We start from the raw sequence: 26,123 nt of genomic DNA on the forward strand, positions 1-26,123 counted from the left end.
AAAAGTAAGAATACCAGACTTGATAAATCTGCTCAAAGCCTTTTACTGAAGTGGGAATTCTCTGTTTCTGCGAAATTGAAAGATTTAATGAATATATTCTTGTTATATTATGACATCTCATTTTTCCCTCTCATAAATACTTGTCGGGTTTATGATTTCCCACCCATTGGCCGGGAATGGCGTTGCACTCACTGTGACTGTGGGTGCTCATACCGAGTTTAATTTCTCTCACAAGGAGAGTTGACAAAAGATCACAGCCAGTAAGCCCTGGAATTACCCTAGATATTGCCCTCTGTGCTCTGCAAATGAAATCCTACAGAAGACCCTTTGGAAAAGAAGAACATGATGGTTAACACTCAGAAATCCATTTTGCACAGGGCAGCATTCGTACACACAGAAGTGCGGAATGACAGGCAGAACTGCCAGTTCCTCGATGAGAAAAGTCAGATGCTTAGCACGACACACACGCACACGCACACGCACGCTGTCCTTCGCAGACGCATGCACCCCTCCCCCTGCAGCTGACAACCCCCAGCTCCCTTCTCCCACCCATCCTTCTCTCCCTCCTTCTCTTTCTCCCATGCCCTTGATTGACTACCAGGTCAGATAAGAAATTAAGACCAGTGAAATCAGAACCAGACCGCACCTGTCCCTTCTGCAGCCAGAGGAGAACTGAAATAAAGCACTTATGAAACTGCTGTGATCATAACCTTCAAAACACTGAACTCTTCCCAGCTGTCAGCTTTCCTAACCAAAGGTTCCACAATAGAGACGCTGGCACCAGAGCCCAAATAATCTATTTGTAACAGAATGCCATCATTTTGGAACAGGGCAAAGCTTTGCAAACTGTAAAGATCCCTTTATAGCTACAAAGATTCTGAAAATAGATGTTGTTCTACTGATTTAGACTTGCTAATAAGAGGATCAGTTTGCTTCTATTTAAAATGATTCATTTGCTCTGAGGGAAAAAAAAATGATAGTAAGCAGCAAATACTTGGAAATGTGAACGGCACTCACTCTCAGTCTTCATTCAGTGGACATTGGCACTTTTTGCCCATTTCTTACAACTTCACCATTGACATTTGTAAACAGCTACTGATCACCAGCAATGAAGTTGAGCTCTCAGCGAGAACTGTGAGTTACTCATTCCCAGCAGTAAATGAATAAGGAATGGAACAACTTTTGTGCGCAATGACCCACCGTACACATTGTTGGCTATAAATGTTTCTTCACTAAATAAGAAAGACTTCACTTTCAAAATTAAACTGTCCTATTTAGCTAAGCTAGTTAAAAAAAGCCACTTACTCGACCCAAATTATAGTACAAAATAACAAACTACCAATTCATATAGGGAAAGCTTTCTGCTCTGAGAACTTCAAACTGATCATTTTAATGATATGGAAGAATTTGTCACTGAATTATTTCACTGATACAAATTTATTACCACTCTCGATAGCATACTTTATTTCTAAGCAGTAACTAGCAACCGACATATAGTGTAATTAAATGTAAGGAGCCCTGCAAATAATACATGTTTCTGTATTCATCATGCTTGCCCAGATTCTAGCCTTGAAAAAGTATTCTGTGTCACCAGCCTGCCATAAGAACTGCATATGGAAATGAGTCATCTGTTAAAATCATCCAGGAGACTAGAGGTAGAAACATTCAAAAGCTGTTTTAGCCAGATGTTAAATTCTCTTATATTTGCAAGTGATGTTACAAATATACATAATATATTTGTATGTATATACAAATATACATACAAGAGCGGAGCCAAGAAATAGGAAAAGTTTATAAATATTTATGCACAGGGAATGTACACTATGTTCATATACACACTACCTCTAATCTCCTTTTTCTAATGATTTATTTTATTCTGTCTCAATAGACAACTATTTTTCAACTGTGCTATTTTTCCTTTGAAATAGTAGATTGTTTACACTAGCGCTTCAAAGATATTTATGTAATTAGGGTTCTATTTCTACATTGGCTTTTAAATCCAAGTTCTTCTTGTTTTGAAATATCATGTGCCCACAAATCAGCATAAGAGAGCCACACTGAGAACTGATCCTTCCACACGAGGCAGGACGGGTAGCGGTTAAGCACACAGACACCCGACCAAATTCTGCCTGGTTTTGAATTCTGGCTCCTCCGCCCACCAGCCTTTCCCATCTTTCCTTAATTCTCCCACCTTGAGAGAAAGAGGATAAGGAAGAGCACCTACTTCATAAAGTTGTTTTGAAGATAAGTAAGTTAATATTTGTAAAATGGTTATAATAGCGCCTGGTACATAATAAATGTGATATAAATGCTTGTTTAAATTGAAATAAAACAAGCATTCTCAACTATTACTATGTATATTTTATCATGTGAATTCTAGTGTATATCTAATAAGATGGCTTTCAGGTATACGTCTATGTAGGTCACTGGTTTTCTGTTTCACTGTAATTGCAAAGTGGTACCATCCTGCCAACGACAATGATAATTTAAAACATCAGCAACATATAGTTAAGTGTTTGCCATGGCCAGGCACAATTCTAAGCCTCATAGAGTTCTCTCACCACTCTATGAGATAGATCCTGTCCTTACTCCTACCTTACAGATGAAGAAACTGAAATTTAGCACAAAATACATAATTTACTCAGATCCCCAAATTTTTAAGTAGCAAACCATGATGTGAAAGAAATCCTACCTGATTCCACGACTGGTGCCCGAAACAGCGAGCTATTCTTCCTCCTTCAATAAAAGCTTATTCAACTCCTACTCTGTCCTGGGCTGTCATTTCTTTGTTACTTTGATGACTGAACTAGTTATCTCAAGCCCTCCTTGTGTATAGCCATTAGCTTATATTGGTTAAATCTCATTACTAAAGAATAAAGTAATTGGTGCCAGGGCCCTGGGGATGGTTTCTAGACTTTTAGCCACACTTGAGCTTGTTTCAATCTGGGATGGAAAGAATGCAGGACTGAGCATCACCAAATCGGGATCCCAAGCCCTGATTTTACCACTCGCTGTTTGCATGACCTCAGACAAAAAACTGAACGAATCTGACCATGAAAGTTCATTGTGACACAGTTACCCTTGTTTTAGCCCTAGGCTAGTATTAAATAAATGTGAACAGAAATTTTTGGTGATCGTTTTTAAAAAAATTTCCTTGAACCTAAAAATATGAAACTAAAAGTACTGTTTGATTTCTCCATATATTAAGATCATTTTAAAAGTTGATTTTTTAACACAAGCCTAGATCTGATATGCTTTATAACACAATAACATGTATCACACTTGGCTTCTCATAATTTAAGTGGTTATAGGTTAACATTCAAAACATATTCTTTAAAGACTATCTTTTTCCTGGTTTGCCTTTCAAAGGCAAAAATAAGTCTGACATTTCTTACCATCATAAGAAATTTGGTAACATTCAACTAAGATAAATTGGCCAAAGGAATGTGTGGGGGGGGCGCGGCTGTGATTAGAAACGACTTTCTCACCATTCCAAGCAGTTTCACCTGCCAGTTTGTCCAAGTACTTCTCTGACATTAAGAAAAAGAAATCAAATGCTATTGGAAAAGGACAGGCCAGGGTAGTAGATGGGGTGACTGGATTCCCGTGTTCGCCCTCTGCCAACAGTCAGAGAACCATCAGCTAGACATTCTAACACAAGTCCAAGTGGGGAGGGGCACCTGGATGGCTCAGTCAGTTAAGCGTCTGCCTTCAGCTCAGGGCATGATCCTGGGGTCCTGGGTTCGAGCCCCACACTGCGCTCACTGTGCTCCCTGCTCAGTGGGGAGACTGCTTCTCCCTCGTCTTCTGCCCCTCCCCCACTGTGCACGTGTTTTCTCTCTCTCTCTCTGTCAGAAAAATAAATAAAATCTTAAAAAAAAAAAAAAAAAAAAGTCCTAATGGGAGCTACGAGAAAGAAGGCCAAGAGTGGGTTGGGGATAGAAAAAATTCCAGAGCTCTTCTTTATTAGCATAAGAGTGGGGGATTTCTAGGTCCTGGAAAGAAATGACACAGTGGGACTGTGACGCCACCGTGGTGTGTGTCCAGAAGTGTTTGTGTGGGTGTGCAGCTGTCTGTAGATTGTCGCTGTGGATTATGTCCCCAGTTTCAAAACATCTTCGGCAAATGCTGAAATCATTTATTTTGTATTACCACAGCAGATGACAAAGAGAATTCACTAAGAGTTTTGCAAGAATAGGATTGGCTCAGAAGGAATAAAGTCAGCTGATAAAACTGTGAAATCCAAGCAAACTATTTGAACATATCTGTTAACAACAGCCACACACAGCCCCTGCCAACTTTACTGGGTGGCAGGAAAAATGGGCTGGAAGATCATATGTGGCTTTATATATTAAATCTTTCATAGTCAAGAAACAAAGAATTTTTAACTGTTTACAAAGAGTCACTATTACTAATAGATTAAATACTCTTGTCTACATAAAAAAATTAGGTGTTAAAGATGCTTGTCTGAAATATTTACCATTCAGGAGATGAGATTTTCTGTCCCCCAAAGACAGAAATATTTCTACACTAGAAAATACAAATTTTTATGAAATTTGGCAGTATTCTTTTAATACCAAAAATGTTCATACTTGCCTTGGTAAAGTCTTGAATTCAGAACCACAGTTTTAACCCACAAACTATGACCTGGAGATTGGCATCTCATAGTGCTGGGTCTCTAAGACTTAAAAGAAATATTTGGGGTCATAGTCAAAGACAAGTCGGCACCAAGTGCAATTCCACACATTTGTAAATTGCCTCACAGGGTTTGAAACTTTCAAAAAACACACTTGGTTATTTTTGAGGTCAGAAAACTACGGAAGTCCTAAATCTCTCTATAAAACAGTGACTCTTTAAAAGGGGTGTTTTGGGGACACCTGGGTGGCTCAGTTGTTGAGCGTCTGCCTCTAGCTCTGGTCCTGTTCCTGGGATCGGGCCTGCATTAGGCTCAATGGTTGGCAGGAAGCCTGCTTCTCCCTCTCGCACTCCCTCTGCTTGTGTTCCCTCTCTCACTGTGACTCCCTCACTGTCAAATAAATAAATAAAATCTTAAATAAATAAATAAATAAATAAGCAAATAAACAAAAGTGGTGTTTTTTTTCTCCCCAAACAAAAACTGTAACAGAATTTTACTGCAAAACATAGTAAGAATGGGTCTATAAACCACTTCACTACAGGGAAGCCACCTCAAAAAAATTAAGTTAAATTGACTGGAATCTATATTAACACCATTTTCCCCATTGATGATTTTCATTATAAACAATACAGTTTAGGTTAAAAAATACAAATTGCAATGCTTAATAAAGAAACTTTCGGGGCGCCTGGGTGGTTCAGCGGGTTAAAACCTCTGCCTTCGGCTAGGGTCATGATCCCAGTCCTGGGATCGAGTCCCACATCGGGCTCTCTGCTCAGCTGGGAGCCTGCTTCCTCCTCTCTCTCTGCCTGCCTCTCTGCCTACTTGTGATCTCTGTCTGTCAAATAAATAAATAAAATCTTTAAAAAAAAAAAAAGAAGCTTTCATTTTGGTTTTTCATAAAATTCCAGAAATGTTCAGGTTAAAAGGAAAAATCATAATGTCTCTTCTGTTGTATTAAAGGGATGCTAATGTGACCCATACAAAAAAAAAAAAAAAAAATCCACATAGTGAACTTATCCATTGCTTTGTTTGTATACAAGGACACACATATCTGCTTTCCCTTATGTTGAAAGGAGCACCCACTTCTCCTTGCTAAAATCCTTGTGTCATAGGATTTATTTTAAAAAATGTGTATTTAAACATGTAATAGTTTGTATCCTGATAAATGTATTCTTTACACCAATCAATACTGAAGCCCTAAAATTGATCATTCGAAAAAATGACCATTCTGCCCCTTGCAGCCTAAAGTACCTTGGCTCCCCTGTGAGCTGCCTCACAGGTAAGTCAATAGGCGTTCCATGTGGGACCGGCAAGGAGAATTTTGCCCTGTAAGTATAATCCATTTATTGGTTTATGGACCAAAAAACCTCTCGGGAGTGTTACAAACTCATATGCTTTCCTTGAGTGATGGGTTTTACACTTGGATTTCTTATTTAATTGAAAGATGTGTAGAAACTTATGTATAAATAGAGTTCCCTATTGGTTACACATTTCAAGAGTATCTCAAGAGTATAAATTATTCCATCAAGGGGTTGGAATAAATTATACTCAATAATTGGAATCAATTTTCCCTAGAGTAAGCACAAAAAATTCCCATTAACATGGATAGAGGTTGCATATAAAGCATGAGATGAAAATATATCACCTACAAATGAGCTTTGTAGTCGTACATTGCTGGAGAAGGAGTCCAGTGAGATAAGCCCAATCATATTGAACTATATCCTATCTGGGTAAAGTCCACACTACATTTTGGATATGACACAATGTCAGAGGATCAATAGCAGAAAAGAGAATACATAAGCCCAAGTGTATAATCACCATTTTTTTAAAGCTATCTCCCATTAAATGGTAGTGGCATTGCCTGGCTTATACCTACCTTACAGTAATTCTGTAAAGAATGAGGAGTTATATGAGAAATACATCCCAGATGGAGAGGAGAAGTGAGATGGGGGAAATCAGAGGGGGAGACAAACCATGAGAGACTGTGAACTCTGAGAAACAAACTGAGGGTTTTGGAGGGGAGGGAGGATGGGGGGATGGGTGAGCCTGGTGGTGGATATTATGGAGGGCACATATTGCATGGAGCACTGGTGTGGTGCATAAACAATGAATATTGGAACACTGAAAAGAAATAAAATAAAATAAAATGGAAAAAAATCTATCAAACTGAAAAAAAAAATACATCGCAATCCTTTGAAGAAAAGGTTAAACCAGCCCATGTGAGCATCAGTAGCAGCAGTGGTCACGCATTGGAAAGTTAATAGATCCCAGCCATTGTGCTGAGCATTTTACTTATACCATTCTGTTTAAGAGAGAATGTGGCAAAATGGCCAAGCATGCACACTCCGGACCCAGACTCCATGGGGCTCAAAGTTCAGTGCAATCATCCTCTAGCTGAATCACCTTGTACAACTTACATACCTCATCAGTGACTTAATTGTCCCACCTGTAAAATGGTGATAATGAAAGCATCTCCCCTCATACGATTGTTTCAAAGATTAAATGTATTAGTATTATTTTTAAAAAGCAAAGTATAGGGGCACCTGGGTGGCTCAGTGGGTTAAAGCCTCTGCCTTCAGCTCAGGTCATGATCCAGGGTCCTGGGATCGAGCCCTGCATCAGGCTCTCTGCTCAGTGGGGAGCCTGCTTCTTCCTCTCTCTCTCTGCCTGCCTCTCTGCCTACTAGTGATCTGTCTGTCAAATAAATAAAATCTTTAAAAAAAAAAAAGCAAAGCATATGGTATTAATACAAAGCACTTAGAAAACTACATGGCATGAAACAAGTGTTTGCTGTTAACATTGTTATTATTATTAATTAAAAAGAAAAACAGGGCATATTTGTATTTATTCCATGTAATGCAAAGTGGATTTGTGGCAAGAGACCCCAGAAGAGTCTATGCTTCACAATGACCATGGAGAGCCAGCACAGGTCAAGTTAGAAGCCAAAGGTGAGCAACTGAGGGCTATACATATATACACGTCTTCATTGGTCTCCCAAAAAGAATGCAGATTGGAGCTGCTGGCTAGCTCCCTGGACTGAATTTCTTTAACAAGTAACAGGCAGGAGTTTTAAAAAGTGGGCATCCTTTAGAAAGCATCTTTGTAGAACGGATCACTCTTCACCAATACCTAGCTCCTCTCCCAACAGAAAAATTAGACTTCCCCATCCTCTTGAAGTCAAAGTGATCACCTGGCTTGCTTTGACCAGGGGAATGTCAACAGAAGGAATAGAATGCCACTTCTGAGTAAGAGCTTTACTAGCCTATGTGTGCAGCACACGTTCTTTTTCCCCTCTCCCCTGGTTCTGGCCCATGTCCTAAGCTGGTGTTTTGGAGGGGGGAAATGATGTTATCGGGCAGAGCAGTTAGCAGACCCATGAGAGACCCATGACCGGACCTTGTTGCCTCACATATAAAGGGAGTGTGAGATGTCCTTTTTGTCATAAGCTTCTGACAGTTGGGGGTTGTTTGTTACTTGAACACAACCCAGCCTATCATGATGAACCCAAAGCTAACACAGTGTCCCACATGAGGGAGGAAAGCCATCCTGGGTTGATGAGAGTCAGCATACGTTAATGAGAATTCTCTGCTGCAGGGACATGACCTGGTCAATGTTACCAGACTCCAGAGTGGCCAGGTCAGCAACAGGCATGACGAGAATAATTACAAAAGGTGGTGACAAACCTCAACAATTAAGAGAACAAGCAGGCAGTAATTAGGACCCCACACTTACATGGGCAGTCAGAGAAGACAGAAACACTGGAGCAGAGAGACTGAACATCCATTCAGAGGAAACTATGTACCTCTCATTGCCTTTTCCAGTTGGAAGGAATTTGAGGGGCAAGTGTCCCACAGACTCCTCTGGTGAAGGCTCGGTCTATTTTTATTTCTGCTTCTAATGTAATTCAACCCCTTTTCTTTGCAATATCCCCCCGACCCCTAACTCTGGCCAAGCTAGAATGTCTTGCAAAGTGAAGTTATATATAAAAACAAACAACTGAAAAGATATCAAAATAATAAATAGCCAACAAATACGAACGGAGCACCCACAAGAGGGTAGCACACATCTCCTCTTCCAAAGAATAATAATAATGACAGAGAGTTTTACAGGCGCTAAGCATTTTGCTAAGTACTTTACATGATTTATTGCCAAAATCCTCAGAACAACAGAGATGGGTTCTACTATTATCCCCATTTTGGGGAGAAAGTTAACGGGGGAGGATTACTTTTCTGGGGTCCTACAGCAAAAAGAGTCAGGACAAGATCGGAATCCTGGAATTTTGACCCCAAAAGTGAGTTCATAACCTGTACCTGATATACCACAAGGAACCTTTATTTTGGTTAAGGAACAAAAGCGTCAAGAAAGTAAAATTCACCTGTAATAATAATCATCAGGTTAAAAAGGATGACTAGTTGCCACATGGTTGGCAAAAGACACTGGAAAGATAGGTTCGTAGAAAGAGGATAACTCTAGCCACATGGGAAGGGGGCTCCAAGCAAAAGCTGGTGAGAACTGGATGGGTGGTCATTCCAGAAAACATTAAAAAAAATAATAATAAGTTCTAGTACCTAGGTTCTACTAAGACCACCAAAAAAATCACTACTAATAAAAAGCAGAACAAGTCTTTCATCTCGGCTTCAAATACGATTTCACTGCTAGCATCCTTCCCATATTTCTCAATTCTTAAGCTGAGAAAAAAGAGAGCAAAAACTTCAAAAAGACCTTTTCGACCTGTATTTCTTTGCTCTAAACACAGCTGTAACATTTTCAAGATTTCATTCTGAAAGAGACTAATCTCTGGCAGAGGCAGTACCCGCTTCATAGCCAAGTCCACTCTTGTATTTATCTTCCTATTTAAGGGAGAGCTACGGCTTGTAGAAACCCTCTTTCTCGGAACTATTTTGGACTTGCTTACTTATCACTCAGGTGAGGACACCTGAGTCCATCCAGGCAAAGAATGTGCCTGAGTTCACACAGACAGAGGAGGCTCTCTTATCCCCAGATTCCTGAGAGCGGCGGGGACTGGGGCAGCAGCGGCCACGGATTCCTGACTCCCTTGGAGAACTAGGATCACTGATGGCACTGAAAGAAACAGAAAACAAGACAGGGACTAAAAGAGTCTGGAAAGGAAGCTACAAAATACGCTAACATGCAAACTGCTTTCGGCATCATGTATCCTAAGCCTCAAACTTGAGGAATTTCCAAGAATTCTTTAACTTTTCTTCCATCTCGTACATTCTGTGAAATCGCACCACCCGCCTAGTGGAGAGCATTTTACTCTATGTCGGGAGACAATACTAGATTCTCCCCAAGTCTAATAAAGGTGGACTAGACCCTGTCGAACCTCAGCCAGTTTTGTAAATCAACAGAAATCTCTCGTCCCCCCCCCATCTCTCCTAACACAATATGAATTGCAAATTCATTGTATTTCACTGAGTTCATTTGAAAGACAAAATTTTAAAAGATGTACAAGCAAAAGTAAAACTTCTTTAGAAATATTAGTGCGGACAAATAAACCATGTACTTCGGGTTTTGTTTCAGAACACCTATGCACCAAAACAAATACATACAGAGACATACTGAGTCTACATCCCGGGCTCTTCCCGAGGTGGTCTCAGAGAACCCTCTGGAATTAGGAGGGTGTCAAGCAGCTTTCATAGCCTACTCTCCTATAACAGTCTGTTTAACTGAATCAGAGCTGGTTAGATCACGCTAAAAACAGCATTATTATTCCCAAAGCCAAGACAAAACGTGGAGTCAGAAAACACTCCTAAAGCCATTTTAGAGTTCCTTTTTTTAAATAATTTTTTACCTCTCTACCTTTCAGCACACAATGGAGTGAAAATGAAGGAAGGAATTTCCCTCAGCTTAGCAAATGATTATGCTCAGGAAAATGAAATAAATGTTCAAAAAACTAGGCAAATGTAATGATCCTCTAAGTTTAGGTGATTTACATCTGGTAGTAGAATTGCTGTACTCATTTTTAATTAATGACAACTTAAAAACTTAAAAAAAAAAGTCACTCAAATCTAAGTTTTCTCTTGCTGAATTCTGAAACCGAAATAATCTCAAGCAAATGAAAGACAAAGAAAGCAGGAAAGATTTAGAGAAAATCATTTTTGTCTCATATTTCATGAATCTTGTCTCCAATCTGAGATTCCACCAACAGAAGCTGAATCAAATGAAATCATTCCATGTAGAACTAGCTCATCATACATGGAAGAAACTTCACGAATCATAAAAAGCATTCCCAATTTATAATCCACGAAGCCCTCCCAGACTATTCTAATCACGATGAACCATTTAAATATAATGATCATTGTAGTATTAAAGCATAAAATCTCTCCATTAAAAACATGCTAGGATTACCAATAGTCTAACAACCATAGGAAACTCCATATTTCTGTGCTGACTGTAAACAATGTGGCGCTTCCTCAGAACTATAACACAATTCAAAACATTTCAAAAACTCTTTTATGGCATGGTTAACCATAAAATCCATCTTAAATTTGAAGTAAAAAAAAAAAGATATGAATCCTATGTTTTTCTTCATATTTTGCAAATTTTATTGCTTCAGTCAAAAAATGTGACTCGGGTTGTAAAATGTAACCATTGCTCAGTGTAATGGTATGTGTTTGAAATAAAACCCATTTGCTCTTCATTCATTTTGCCTGGCAACACTACAAAATTTTTTTCTCTAAAATATTCTTTGTTGTGCTGTTATCATATTCATATAATTTCTTTATTTTATCTCCCTTGATAAAATATTTTCCACCCATGTCTGCTTTTTATCACTTTACAACTTACTGCCACATGCCCTTTTCTCTTGGCAAGGTTTATGAAGTGTCTTGGCTAAGAAAATGCTTGAACTGGCTTATCAAACAGCAATTGTCACCTAGGACTTGAGTGACCACAAGGCATTATCTGAGGGTCACTACTGGACTGTCCTCCCCTCTCTCCAGCATCATGTTTTATGATCACCTTGAGAAAACAGACCAGATATTGTCTCCATAATTTACAACATAAGAACGGACTGAGTATTTCATTAGCGTTCGCTCTCTGCCCAGCCCCCGCCCCCTGTGTAGAGTGTCCATAAATCACAAACTCTTGGAGCGTTTCTTGGTTCTCTTTGTGCCAGTGCCTTGGTGCGGAGGGAGGACACTCTGACAGCTAAACAAGTTGAGCATTTAGTACCCCACTCATCCCTGGTTTGGGCTTCCTTGCATTCATCTAGCTGTTTATGGACACCCAAAAGCTCCGAAAGCTGTTTTCCTTGGCTGTGAATTGGACTTTATAAAGTGTGTCTTAGTCAGAGTATTGTATTCCTGTCCTTTAAAAGCTAGCCAGGTACTTTTCAGCTTTGGCAGCCTTTCTGATGCCTGCATCGGCAGAGTGTTATTCCTTTACAATTCCTGACAACGCACAGCTCCCGCTGCTGTGCTTGACAAAGTCATGTTTGCACTTTGTAACATGACTTTGAAAAACGATTACTAGCTTTCCCCTAAATAACCTATATATGTTCAGCACCGGACTGTGCCTAATTACGTCTCCTATTAATAAGGGAAATGCCAAGACAGGAGTCAGTTCTTTCATTTAGAAAAAGGAAAACGTCTTCACTAGACCTTTATAAAATTGAATTCCTCTGATACCTTAAGGTAGGCACTCTCCTAGGTGGTCTGCGTAAGTTGCAAGGAAATTATATGATCCCTGTCATTCAAGAGCATTGTTAGAATGACTAGAGAATCTTTCCAAAGCAGTTAATGAGAATGAACAATACACCATCAGCTGAATATATACCTATAAAAAATACATTTCAGTTTAGAGAAGGGTATATATATGTATGTCTTTTATACTGAAAGAATATTCAACAGAAGAAAATTTTGATAAACATCTAATCATAATGAGAGAAACCATGTATGAAAAGATGCAAGTAGAAATTATGTCTTATCTTTGTTTCCAAATGGATCTCTCAGACCAGAGTAGTCCTCCAGTGTTGATATTCAGGACAAATATAAGATTGTCCATATAAACTCGAGTCTCTAAAACAAAAGAAGTCTTAAATTTAAAGAGTCTTAGAAGAAGGAGTCCAGGGGTAGGACAGAATATAAGGAATTATTTTAGTTTATAAACTTCAATCTGGAATTCTCCTTCGTACTGATGTGCAAATACATAAGGGGAGATATATTGTTCTCATTTAGTATTTATTCTTGTAGACTTATTAATTAGCTAGTGTAGACTCTTTAATTAGTGACCATGAATTTTCTTGGTTCCACGCTTTGGTAGTTCATGCATAAATGTACATGTCACTCTAATACAGAAAGTTAATTTGGTTGGGGGGAAGGGGAACAGTCCACTGAAGTCACTTCAAGAAAAATATTTTTACTCTCATGGAGTCTTTGGAAAACTGTGACCATGGTGAATAATGGTTTCTGACCTACTTTGTAGAAAAATAGCAGAGGTCAAATATAAGTCACTAAGATGCCACCAAAAGCTTTTTTGTTAGACATAACTTTTCTCCAGGTAGATAGTCTTCAATAAGTTCTTCCTGAAATTGTATATTGTCTCCTGAAACTGATCATAGAGTTTGAAAAATGAAAATTATCTTGTTAAACAAAAGTCTACCTGTACCCATTTTCATTGACACTAGCAATCACTAATGTATTTGTCCTGGCTTATAATAATCATGACAAACATTTAGCACTTTTTGAGCCAGACTTATATTTGGTCTCAGAAAGCAAATACTGAGGCAAAAATTTTTGGGCTGCTACTTTAGAAAGGAGTGCAATACCAGGGAGTAAGAGTGAGGGACAAAGGCAATGAAGCAGTGAAAGAGGGAGAGCCAATTGAAAGATGCATTACAAGGCTGGTCATCTCCAAGTGTAACAGATAACTTAAGCTTACTGCATCATCCCTCCCCACCCCACCCCTGCCCAGCAAAGCTTTGTAACTGTATCTCAGGGCAGTCTCTCCAAAAGGAGAAAAGAGAAAAAAATTATCCCCTTCCACCTAGTCCCCCCCTTTCAGTTGTCAAAGATTACTACAGAGCACATTACTTTCCCCCACATTTCTGGGCTGTGCCTGGGTGGGCCCTGAGTAGTGTGTCCTGTGGCTCCCCCTTCTCAGCATCAAGAGGAAAGACCCAGGGAAGGCAGCAAACCGCCTGAACCAGGTTAGGGTGAGGCACTGACCAGGTGTGCCTACGTGAAGTTGATTGCCTTCCGGCTCCTGCACCTGCACAGGACTGATCACAGCTGGACAGCTGGAATGGGAAGAGGGTGAGGCAGGGGTGGGGATCTGAAGCGGTATGCTGAGGTGTCGGATCACCCTCATCACCTCATTTAATCCCCCCAGCAGTGGTATGGAGTAGGTACACTTATATGTGTACTTTACATATGAGGAAACAGTTCAGTGAGCCCAAGAAGCTTGCCTGAGAGCCCTTCCCCACAAGCACCCTGTAATTAAGAAAGTTCAAGCCCATTCTATCCTCATTAAGTGGTCAGTTCAGCCAGGAAAATACATTATGTTTTCCATAAACATGAACATAAAAAATATAAACATATGATTCTCATTTAGTGCAAAGAGAGATTCTCAACCAGACCTTCCCAGCTTTCACACCCAAGAGTAACTGTGACACAGAGCAGACATGGGGCTCCTGGTCCCCCACCCCCACACGACTTTTAGTAGTTTAGGAGAAGCGTAAATTTTAAAGAGAAGTGCAATGTTGTAACACAGAGAACTTCACCATAGATGATACTCTGTATCATGGGTATCCTAAGTCCCATAGCCCTGGCTCAGGGAAAGCAAGCAGGACAGCCTGAGGACAGAAGCACTCTGGCCCTTATGCCAAAATCATTATTGGAATTGGGGTAAATGTCTCCATTTCCACTTTTCAAAACCTGAAAGGGCAGAGAAAAACACTACACGAAGAGATTCTGCAACACAAGAGACCATGGGTATGAGCTCAGCAAATTTTGCTGGGCCGAAGACTGTGCAACTGAAAAAGAAACAAAATAAAACATTTTCTATCTAAATAAGGACTTTAATGATAAGGGTGACTTGGCTGGGTACAGAAAGAGAAGAAGAGTTATAAGTTGAAGAGATAACGGACTCAACATAAAGCATCTTCAGTCTTCCCAGTGGAGTCATGATCATGAACTGCAAGGTAAGCTGTGAATATTTGGAGAAGAGGAACCATGTCTATCTCATCCTCAGACACCCATGCTCAGCCCCAGCTGAGTGCAGGGCACTCAGCTCGTGCTCATTCATTTATTCTTTCAATCAATAAATATTTATTGAGAAATTCTATATGCCAGGCACTATTCTATAGGCTAAAATGCTATGGGCATTGAATAGAGCTGACAGATTTCTTGCCTTCACAGAGTTTACTTTCAAACAAAGGCAGATGCTCAAACCACCAAAAAAATAATTTTAGGAAGTGATAAGTGCTTTTACTATTGAGCTATAATTGACATATTATGTTATATTAGTTTCAGGTGTACAACATGATAATATGACATTTGTATAAATTATGAAATCATCACCACTATAGGTTTAGTTATCATCTGTCACCATACAGAGCTAATACAATATTACTGACTATATCACATCCCTATGATTTACTTGTTTTATAACTGGAATTTTGTACTTCTTGACCCTCTTCATTTCTACACACCCCCCAAACCTGCTCCCCTCTGGCAACTGCCAATCTGTTCTCTGAATCTGTGAATCTGGGCTTTTTTCTGTTTTATATGTTTTTGTTTGTTTGTTTGTTTTTGTTTTTTGTGTTTTGTGTTTTTTGCTTTTTAGATCCCATATAAAAGTAAACTCACACAGTATTTGTCTTTTTCTGTCTGACCTATTTCATTTAGCATAATACCCACCAGGTTTATCCATATCATTGCAAATAATGAGACTTCATTCTTTTCATGGCTGAATCGTATTCCATTGTTCCACATCTTCTTTAGCCATCCATCTATCTACAGACATGTTGTTTCCATATTTGGTTATTGGAAATATGCTGCCATGAGCGTAGAGATGCATATGTCTTTTTTGAATTAATTTGTTTTCTTTAGATAGGTACCTAGTAGTGGAACTGTTGATCATATGGTATTTCTATTTTTAATTTTTTTAGGACATTCCATAGTGTTTTCCCTAGTGATAGCATCATTTTACATTCCCACCAAAAAAGTACACAGAGTCCCTTTCCTCCACATCTTCACCAACACATGTTATTTTCTTGTCTTTTTGATAATAGCTATTCTGATAGGTGTCAAGTGATATCTCACTCCAGTTTTGACTTGCATTTTTCTGATGGCTGGTGATGGTGAGGATCTTCTCATGTGGCTGTTGGCCATCTGGATGTCTTCTTTGGATGAAAATGTCTATTCAGATCTTCCACCCATTTTGCAATCATATTGTTTGTCTGGGAGTCATTGAGTTATATGAGCTTTTTATATGTTTTGGATATTAACCCTTTGTCAAATATATGATTTGCAAATACTTCTCCCATTCAGTACATTGCCTTTTCATTTTGTTGATGGTTTTCTTTGTTGTGCAAAAGTTTTTTTTTAATTTGGCATAGTGCCAATAATTTATTTTTGCTTATTTTATTTTGTTTTCCTTGTCTTTAGAACCAGGTCTAAAAGAATATTATTAACACCAATGTCAAGGAGCTTGCTGCTTATGTTTCCTTCTGGGATTTTCATGGTTTCAGGTCCTATATTCAAGTCTTTAACTCATTTTGAGTTAATTTTTATATATGGTGTAAGATGGTACAGTTTCCTCTTTCAGCTGTCCAAAGTTCTGAATACCATTTATTAAAGAGACTATTAAAGAGACTGTTTATACTCATTGTATAATCTTGGCTCCTTTGTTATACAATTTGTATCCTAGAATATCCTTGGTTGGAAGTTTTTCCTTTCAGTACTTTTACATATGTGAAGCCACTCCCTTCTGAAAAATTTCTGCTGAGAAATCTGCTGATAGCATTATGGGGTTTCTCTTGTATGTTAAAATTTGTTTTTCTCTTGCTTCTCTTAAGATTCTTTATCTTTAACTTTTTACTTTTCCATTACAATGCATCTTGGTGTAGCTTTCTTTGGGTTTATTGTACTTGGAACTTTCTGAGCTTCTGGGACCTGGATGTCTATGTTTTCCCTAGATCAGGAAAGTTTCAGATGTTATTTCTTCAAATAAGTTTTTGGTCCCTTCTTCTTCCTCTTCTCCTTGTAGAACCCCTATAATGTAAATGTTATTTCACTTGATGTTATCCCAGATGTCCCTTAAGTTATTTTCATATTTTAAATTTCTTTTTTTTTTCTGCTTTGTCTAGTTGAGTTCCATTGCTTTGTCTTCCGGCCCACTGATCATTCTTCTCCTTCATCTAGTCTGCTGTTGAAATCCTCTTGTGTATTTTTCAGTTCAGTCACTGTATTCTCAGCTCTGTGATGCTTGTTTGGTACTTATGTTTTCTATCTCTTGGTTGAAGTTCTCCCATGTTCAATGAGCATTTTTTCTTCTCCTGAGTTCGATGAGCATCTTTTTGACCAATTCTTTGAATTAGTTATCAGAGAGATTATTATCTCCATATCATTAAGGTCTTTTCCTTAGGTTTTGTCTTATTCTTTCATTTGGAATATATTTCTCTGTCTTATCATTTTTGTTTGACTTTTTGTGTGTGTTTCTATATATTAGGTGAAACAGTTACATCTCTGTCTTGAAGGAACACCTTTGTATAGGTAATGAAAATCACTCCACCTTGCCTTACCTTTTGGTGGTCTCTGGAACCTTTGTGATTATCTAAACTACCTGATTGATCTCCATACATCCTTATTGTTGAGGATGTGCCAGGACCTGTCAGTGTCACAAAGGGAGTGATCTCACTCAACACTTAGTTTTAGACTGATTGGAAGCCAGACCTTCAGGCAGCAGTTTTTAAAGTACACAAATATATACAGTCCTGTGAGGCCACAATTATAACCTCTGCTGGCCTCCAGAACAGGAGATCTGGAGGTGTCCCCTGAGTGAAGTTGCAAAACTCAGGGCTCCAGATGAGTGTATAAACTCCTTTCTGGGAGGTCTTGTCAAGCTATAGTGAGGCCAACAGGGTGTGTAAGGATGGTGTCTCGCTGCTTGCATTTGCTGGGAGTGCCTCCTTAGCCTCAGATGTGTGGGAAACCTGAAGACTGCCCCTCAGGGTGAAGTTCCAGGCTAAATAAATAGGTTCCCCCCCCCCCCCCCAGAAGAGCTGGGGGTGTGTTTCAGGCTGCCTTCTGTGCAGTTCCCTCGGTGTTAGCACCTGCCAAAAACTGTCTTTCTGATTGCTACATTCCCATGGAACTCAGGAACACCAGCCCCTGGGCTATCATAGCCAGGTTATTCTCCTGTGTAGACTGCACATGCCCACTGGCTTTAGTTAGGGAGAGTGTGGAGGACAAGTGTGTTACCCAGCTTCAGAAAGGCAGTGGGAAAATGTCTTGACTTGGTGTACCCTTGAGCTTCAGGAATGCAAGATGAGAGTGCCTTGTGTGTGCACACGCAATGGCTCTAGGCTGGGAGCAGAAGCAACAGATCACATCCATCTTCCCCAGTCAGGGGGGGCAGAGGAATGTTGCAACCACCCACACCTCTGGCTTCAGAAAGGCAGAAGGGTAATACAGTGACCACTCACCCTTGCCTATCTCGGCAAGACAACAGGAGGATGCTGTCTGTCTTCAAGCTAGTACACCTATGTTAGCAGAAGAGATGGAAAGTGCAAAATGTGGTGTGACCTGATCAGGTGGAGGACAGTGGTGTTGACAATGAAAAAATTAACCCAAGGCAAAGCAAAGAAGATAGAAGTTCATTGGATACACTACAAGGGAACAGCTGGCAGGACAAAAAAGGGACACTGTCTGTCAGGAGGCAGTTGGGGGGGTGGGTGGAGGCAGTAGTTGTAGGAGGGCATGAGGAGGTATGGGAATGCATAGAATTTTCCTTTTTTGATAATTATGCCCTGTTGTAAGTAGTCCATTAGTCAGCTAGGGCCTATGGATATTTTGAGGTGGGTTGCCTAATGAGGCTATTTGCCTTCAGCCTACTGGTTACTGTGGGCCCTTTGCCTTACTCAGATTTCCATTGCTCAAGCCTGTTGCCTAAAAGTGACTTCTACACAAAAGCGGTGTCCACCGGTGCCTTTATTTCTGGGGAGAGCTTCAACTGTGCCCTGCCCCTCCAGCAGATGCTCTTAGATTAGCAAATACATCTCCCTCAAATATAGTGAGAAATTTTCAGACTGTTTTCTCACTGAGTCTTGGAACAAGTGAGACCACATGCAAGCCCTTTAAAAAAGGGAGTCTCGGTTTTCCATAGTACTTTAGGTCCCTTGGACATCAGCCTCATTGGTTTCTAAGTCAGACATTTGAGGACTCATCTATTCAGTGCAGATCCCAGAGGCTGGAGTACCCAATGTGAGACACCAACACCTTGCTCCTCTGAGAAGCGTCAGACTGGTGAGATCCCTTCCTTTTGTGTGACAATGCACTAGGGGTGGGGTTTTGGTGAAACCATGTCTCTACCTCTTCCAGCATCTCAAATTGGTCTTTATGTTTGTTGTGGAGAAGCAGTTTTCAGATCTCTTTTAGAGGGACATGATCCATCTGGAGCTATAGATCTGGTCTGTCCATGAGAGGAGGTAAGTTCAGGATCTTCCTGCACCACCATCTTGTGGAAGTCTTTTGACCAGTAAGTGTTTATAAGAAAACAAAGTAATTATTTGGTGGCCTAAACTCAACTTAAAGAGTTATGGTAGAAGTATGCATAGAATTAACTAGAAGAGATAGAAAAATGCTTAAATACTATTTATTGTATGATTGATTGTTTTTTAGAGAAGGAAGAGGTCAGGGAGAGGGAGTGAGAGAACCTCAAGCAGACTCCCCGCTAAGTGTGGAGTCCAGTGCAGGGCTGGATCTCAGACCCTGAGATCATGACCTGAGTCAAAACAAGAGTCAGACGCTTAACTGACTGAGCCATCCAGGCATCCCTGTTGCACAGTTTAAGACATTTAAAAAAAAAAAAAAAAAGAGGTTGTTCGATTTCTCTGAGTTATTGTTTCATTATCTGTAAAGTGAAAATGAAATCAACTTCACAAGATTATTGAAGATGAAAGAGACTACATATGACATTATTTTTTAAAATGAAAAACACTCAACAAATAGTAGCTCTTGCGGCCCTCATACCTGCTAACCATCTTTCTTAAAACACGAATCTATCTCTTTTTAGATCTGTGAGCTGCTACATGTATGCGCACACACACTAATTTTTCCAGTAGAATACTGCCTCATTTCACATACAAATTTAACTCTATCTCATCTTTGATGCCCTCGGAATGTTTTTTTAAAGAAAAATACAGACAAATATTTCCACAAATGAATATAACCGGCAGTCAAACAAAAAAAATTTTTTTATTAAAAAAGTGGCTTCAATAACATCAACCCCACCCACCTGAGCATATGGATGATTTGAAAGAAGGAACTGGATGCTACACAAGCCACAGAGAAAGAGTTCTGGGTTTTGAGAGCTTGTCACTTGAAGAAAATTTTCAGTTGTCTTGCAACTCTGTTTTCTTATGAGGCTCCATGAAACAAAGAGATAAACGATACTCAGAAATGATGGATAGCTTTATGTTTTATTATTTGTTAAAAGTTTATAGATTTTCTAGGAGAGAAAGGGATATGCTAAAAGCCAAAAGTTTGGCTTCACAAACACTGAACAGCATCTGTCTAGAAAAGAAAGCAGAGGGGCGCCTGGGTGGCTCAGCAGGTTAAAGCCTCTGCCTTCGGCTCAGGTCATGATCCCAGGGTCCTGGGATCAAGCCCCGCATCGGGCTCTCTGCTCAGCAGGGAGCCTGCTTCCCCCTCTCTCTCTGCCTGCCGCCTACTTGTGATCTCTTTCTGTCAAATAAATAAATAAAATCTTAAAAAAAAAAAAAAAAGCAAGTGGAGGCAAAATTTGGATTTGCAAAACAATATTTTTGCATTATGTGGTGTATTTAATAGGTAAATCACTGCATTTATGGTCAAAATCCAGCAACCTCTGTTGTCGATAAAACTTATTTCATGGCTAAAGTTTCTAGGGAGATGTGAAATACGTTCTAGGTGTAATTGAGCAGTGTGAAAACTTGTTAATAATGGACCTCTCTTAATGTGGGGCCCTTAATCCTACTTGAAGTGTTTTTATTATGAGAAGTGATTAAGTACAGAGCACTCATTACATTCACAACATAGTTATTATTTAAATTCAAGTCACTAATACTGAAATTTATATGTTGAAGGATGGCACAGACAAGATCATCCAAGTTTACAACTTGAAATGCCTTACATATTTGCCATGGTACATACTTAGTAATTCAACAGGCTATTGCCTTCTCTTTTATTTTCCAGGCCCAGCTCAAACATGAAAAGGAAATTTGACCTGCATTTAATGACCAATCTGTTAACAATTTCGTCACGGTACCTGCATCCTAGTTGGACCCAAATGGAGTACTTGACCAGCACCAGATGCTTCTCCCTTGGTTTCATTAGCATGAAAAGGCATGCATGGCGGTTGTTAATAGAAGCTGTTGAAGTAACTATACGTGTACGTTGTTTTTATTTTTTTTTAAGTTCTCTATCCTACTCCACAAAAAATTTGAGATAGAATTAATATAAATCCTATCAACCCCAAAACTCAGTCTACGTGGAAAGTAATCCTTACCCTGATACAGTCAGTGTGGAATGCCTTATGCTTGCCACAGCCTTTGCTAAGGAAGACTATAATTAGATGTCATTTTTAGATTTTCTTTTGACTCATTTCTTCTCTGATTTGCCCATTCAATCCCAGAAGAGGTTGCACACCAATTTGACATTGAATTCTACTTAATATACAAATATACATTTGTCAGAGTTATCTATGGGTAGTAGAAAAGAGTTAACAATGAGATTATTACTACCGACACCACCACCAAGCTACCCCATCCCAAAACCTGGAAACAAGTTTGGCTTATGTGAGAGAGAGCACATAATAAGTATAAAATGGATCCAAGGAGACGGCCCAAAGCATTTGATTGTAACCTATCTGAAGCAGTATATATAAATGGAGGGGAAAAGTCAAATAGAAGTTAGGTCAGTCACCAAAACTTAGGATAAGAAGAGGCACAAATATTTGTCTGTGATAGAATTACAAAACTAACCTCCTCTCATGCTTTCCACTTCTCAAATACCAGGACCGGACAGAAGGCCTTGAATAGGTATTCAGTACAAACCAGTTCACCCGAGCTTCATTCGCTGCAAAGTGTACACTGGTATTCGGCTTTAGAATTTTAAAAAGTCTTCTGCTGGGGTGCCTGGGTGGCTCAGTTGGTTAAGCATCTACCTTCTGCTCAGATCATGATCTCAGGGTCCTGGGATGGAGCCCCGTTTCAGGTTCCCTGCTCAGCGGGGAATCTGCTTATCCCTCTCCCTCTGCCCCTCCCCCTGTTCATGTTCTCTGTCTCTGTCTCTCTCTCAAATAAATAAGATCTTTAAAAACAAATAAATAAAAATAAAAAGTCCTCTGTGAGCTTTCTTGCCATGAATCAAAGCTGAACTTGACCTGCCCCGGGCCAGTGGAGTTTCTGAGTCAGTCAGGAAGGGGCCAGACCAAGACCACACCACCTTTGCTGACTCTTGAGAAACCATCAATTTGTTTTCCTGGTGAAGATCTAACTTCACTCTTTAATTTTTCATTCCAGCTTCTACGATGCATTTATGAAGAAGGAAAAGCCTCAGAAAACCAATTTCTTATCATTCCTATGTATTAATCCTAGGTCATTTTCAGTAAAATTGACTGTGTCACAGGGGTTCCTGAAATTTTAGAGGCAGTGACCCGGGAAGGAGGGTTGGATTTCGAAATAATGACGAGAGTCCTCCAGCATGGCACCGTGACTATGCATCATTCTTAGTTCTCTGACATTCTCAGTTCTCTGAAACCAATCTGCAACTCCCACCAAAGTCTGCTTTTCCTACATTGTGTGTAACTGCCAAGACAATGATAGCAACAACGGTGATCACAATAGCTAATACCTGTGCATCTCTGACATGTGCCAAGGACCTTGGTAAGCTTCTTATGTATTTAATATACTTTAACATGCACACATATGTACATTCATTTAATCTTTGCAATAATCCTATGATATCAGTATTATTATCTTTCCCATGTTGTAATTTAGGGAATTAAAGTTTTGAGTGCTTTGGTAATGTACCAAATATTATACAGCTAATGAATGATGAGACTGGAATTTTGGCACAGGTCTTTCCAAATCCACAACTATGGGCCACTAACCTATATATCACTACCCATAAGTGCATTTACATCATCTTGAATCTATTGATGATTCTCCTCAGAAGATTCTTACCACAATGTTTGCAACTATTGTATAAATATAATTCTTATTTATTTATCTTGAAAATATTTCCTTCAGAAATATTCCCTATTTTTAAAGTTTTGGAAATATTAATAGCACATGTCTTCACTTGAAAATATGTAGTAAATATACAAATAAATAATATTTATTGTGATCCTCTTTTTTTTTTTTTTTTTTTCAGACTGAAGGCATGTTCCTGATTTGGTTGTGATATAGGGAGCTTCCTCTAAACGATTCCTGGATGGGGTGCCTAGATAGCTCAGTTGGTTGGGCGTCTGCCTTCAGCTTGGGTCGTGATCCCGGGGTCCTGAGATTGAATCCCACTTTGGGTTCCCTGCTCTATGGGAAGCCTGCTGTTCCCTCTGCCTCTGCCTCTCTCTGTCCCTGTCCCCCATGAATAAATAAATAAATAAATAAAAATCTTAAAGTATTCCTGGATCTCTGCTGGCTTTCTTAATCTGTTCTTTTAGGTACAACACTAACCACAGCAAAGAACACTGCATATGCAGGTAAATCTTCCCTTAAACAATACGTTTTTTTCATACAGAAAAATGTGAAAATGAGAAAACTTGCAGTATACAGACATTTTCCTTAAATATTTACAAGGTCATCAATGTAGGAGAGGGCTTAGGCTTACTCTATAAATTCTACAGAGTAGAACAATAACTGTTAGGTAGAAAAGGAGATATTTCCATTCAAAAGCAGGAAACTCTTTGTAATAAAATGTTCTAGGCATTCAGTGGATTTAGCTCCAAGGAACTGGAGGCCTCCAAACAGGGTTGGAGAACTTCTTTGTACAAATATAAAATCGGAAGCTACACTGTTTCTGAGGTCTCTTTAATTCCAATATCCCCTAATACTTTTTTTTAAAGATTTAATTTATTTATTTGACAGACAGAGGGAGATCACAAGTAGGCAGAGAGGCAGGCAGAGAGAGGGGGGAAGCAGACTCCCTGCTGAGCAGAAAGCCCAATGCGGGGCTCTATCCTAGAACCCTGAGATCATGACCTGAGCCGAAGGCAGAGGCTTAACCCACTGAGCCACCCAGGCGCCCCTATCCCCTAATACTTTTTGATGACCCTCAGCTTCTCCTATGTGTAAAAACCCAGTGTTGATGCCCTTAATTAATTTTAGAATAACTGGTATACATTATGAATAAATTCAGAATTTGATCCGGGAAAAAAAATTATGGTTCTGAACTATTAATTGCCCACAACTTGAAAATAATAGAGCTAACTTTGATAATGCAGAACAATTATTCTTCTAGCTGGGTCTCTGCTGAGTAGCCTTGTAGAGAAGAACCCTGTTATCTTTCATCTAATCTGTCAATTATTTATCAGATTATTGTGCTATTGCTGTATATTAACTAATGTTAATATCTGGGGATAAAAGAATTTTTAAAAACATAATTCTTAAGGATGTGAAGAAACTTGATAAGGAGGACATATAAATAACTATACCAAAAGTGACAGATGTAAGAATAAAGGTCTTCATAAAGTCCTCCCAGAATCCAGGAGATGGAACAATGTCCTTATATCTACTTAACATGATGCTATCAGGTATTTAAAAATATTAATTAACAGGAAAATTAAGCCAATTACTGTTATTGGTTTCCTTCTTTTTTCTTTTATATCCTGCCTCTGCTTCCTCCTTCTCAACAACTATTTCTCTTATTACAGGTCCTGACTTTATTATATAATTTTATATTGTCCCATATAATTATAATCACATTATGAAGATAATTTTATGTTTTAAAATTTCTTCTTTCCCTTTTAAGATTTAATTTTCAAACTCTTTTTTATTTTGAATTCCGAAATATTTTCAATCGCATTTTATAATAGAGATATGCAATCTCTATATGCCTGAGAATTGAAGTTCTAGTCTTAAAAATATTGTCATCGTGCCTGACAATTGCAATGGCCCTCAATAAGACAGCAGAAGCTTTGAGTTAAAATTATTTGGGGTTTCTACACTTTAGTAGGTTTTCTCTCCACATTTGTGCTGATTAGAGGTTTCCCTCCTCTTCATCTTTTCCACATGGGTAGAAGATGACAAATTAGGGTTGGAAGTATAATCCACAACCGTGGGGGAGGAACTAACTGGCCTTGGAATGCAAAACCATCATGCTCTAACTTACAAAGTTGACCACCTTCAAGAGTAGCTCAGAACAGATTTTACCAAAATGAGCATTCCCAGCGTCAGACCACTTAACAAAGTTCTCTGAAAATTCTGAGTTAATGCTATATGTATCACACATGCCCTGTCAGAAGAATCACCAAATAACATTCCATTGCTAGACCTCTCCCCTGAAGAGTCAGATTAAGTAGATCAGAAATGAAATGTGAGAATTTTTTCTTTCAATAAAAATCTAAAATGATCCTAACAACCAGGCAAATCTAAGACAGCTTTAGCCTATCAGCGGAAGTCGTTGTCATCTACTACATATTTAATCAACTTGCAGACTTTATAATTCACTAATGACTTAATCCAATCCATGCCTTTTTCCAACAGCAAACACTCCGGGTACTAAAGACATTCCAAGATAAATGGTGTGTACCTTTCTATATGTTCCCTTTTAAGAAAAATCGTTATTGGATAACATAAACAAGGAAGAGTTATTTACACCAGTATATACAAATCTGAAGAAAGGAATGGAAACATTATACAAAAAAATGAAAAGAAATAACAAATATGCATTAGCCACAAACTTTAAACCGAACACTAATTAGATATACTCAGAGTTATACTCTCCTTCCCTGACCAACACTCACAACTTGTTGTTTGTAGCTAGAGCAATTCAGTTCCTTGGAGTTGCCCAGTACATAAACATTCAAACAAATTTTGCCCAGTACATTTCCATGCATCTAGAATGTCCCATTCTCAACTCATATCTTCCCAAATCAAAACATTCCCGGGCCTTCAGCCCTCTTATTTTTGGAGACCCATTGCTATATTATAGCAAACATATTAAAATGATGCCTCAAGCTCAAAAATATATAATTTTTCTATAAATATACTTTAAGATTGTTATAATATTGTTATAATCTGCGTTTTGATATTATCTAGTTA

Source organism: Enhydra lutris, unplaced genomic scaffold, assembly GCF_002288905.1.
Source record: "Enhydra lutris kenyoni isolate GAN:26980312 unplaced genomic scaffold, ASM228890v2 scaffoldscaffold3, whole genome shotgun sequence".
NCBI classification, from domain to species: domain Eukaryota; kingdom Metazoa; phylum Chordata; class Mammalia; order Carnivora; family Mustelidae; genus Enhydra; species Enhydra lutris.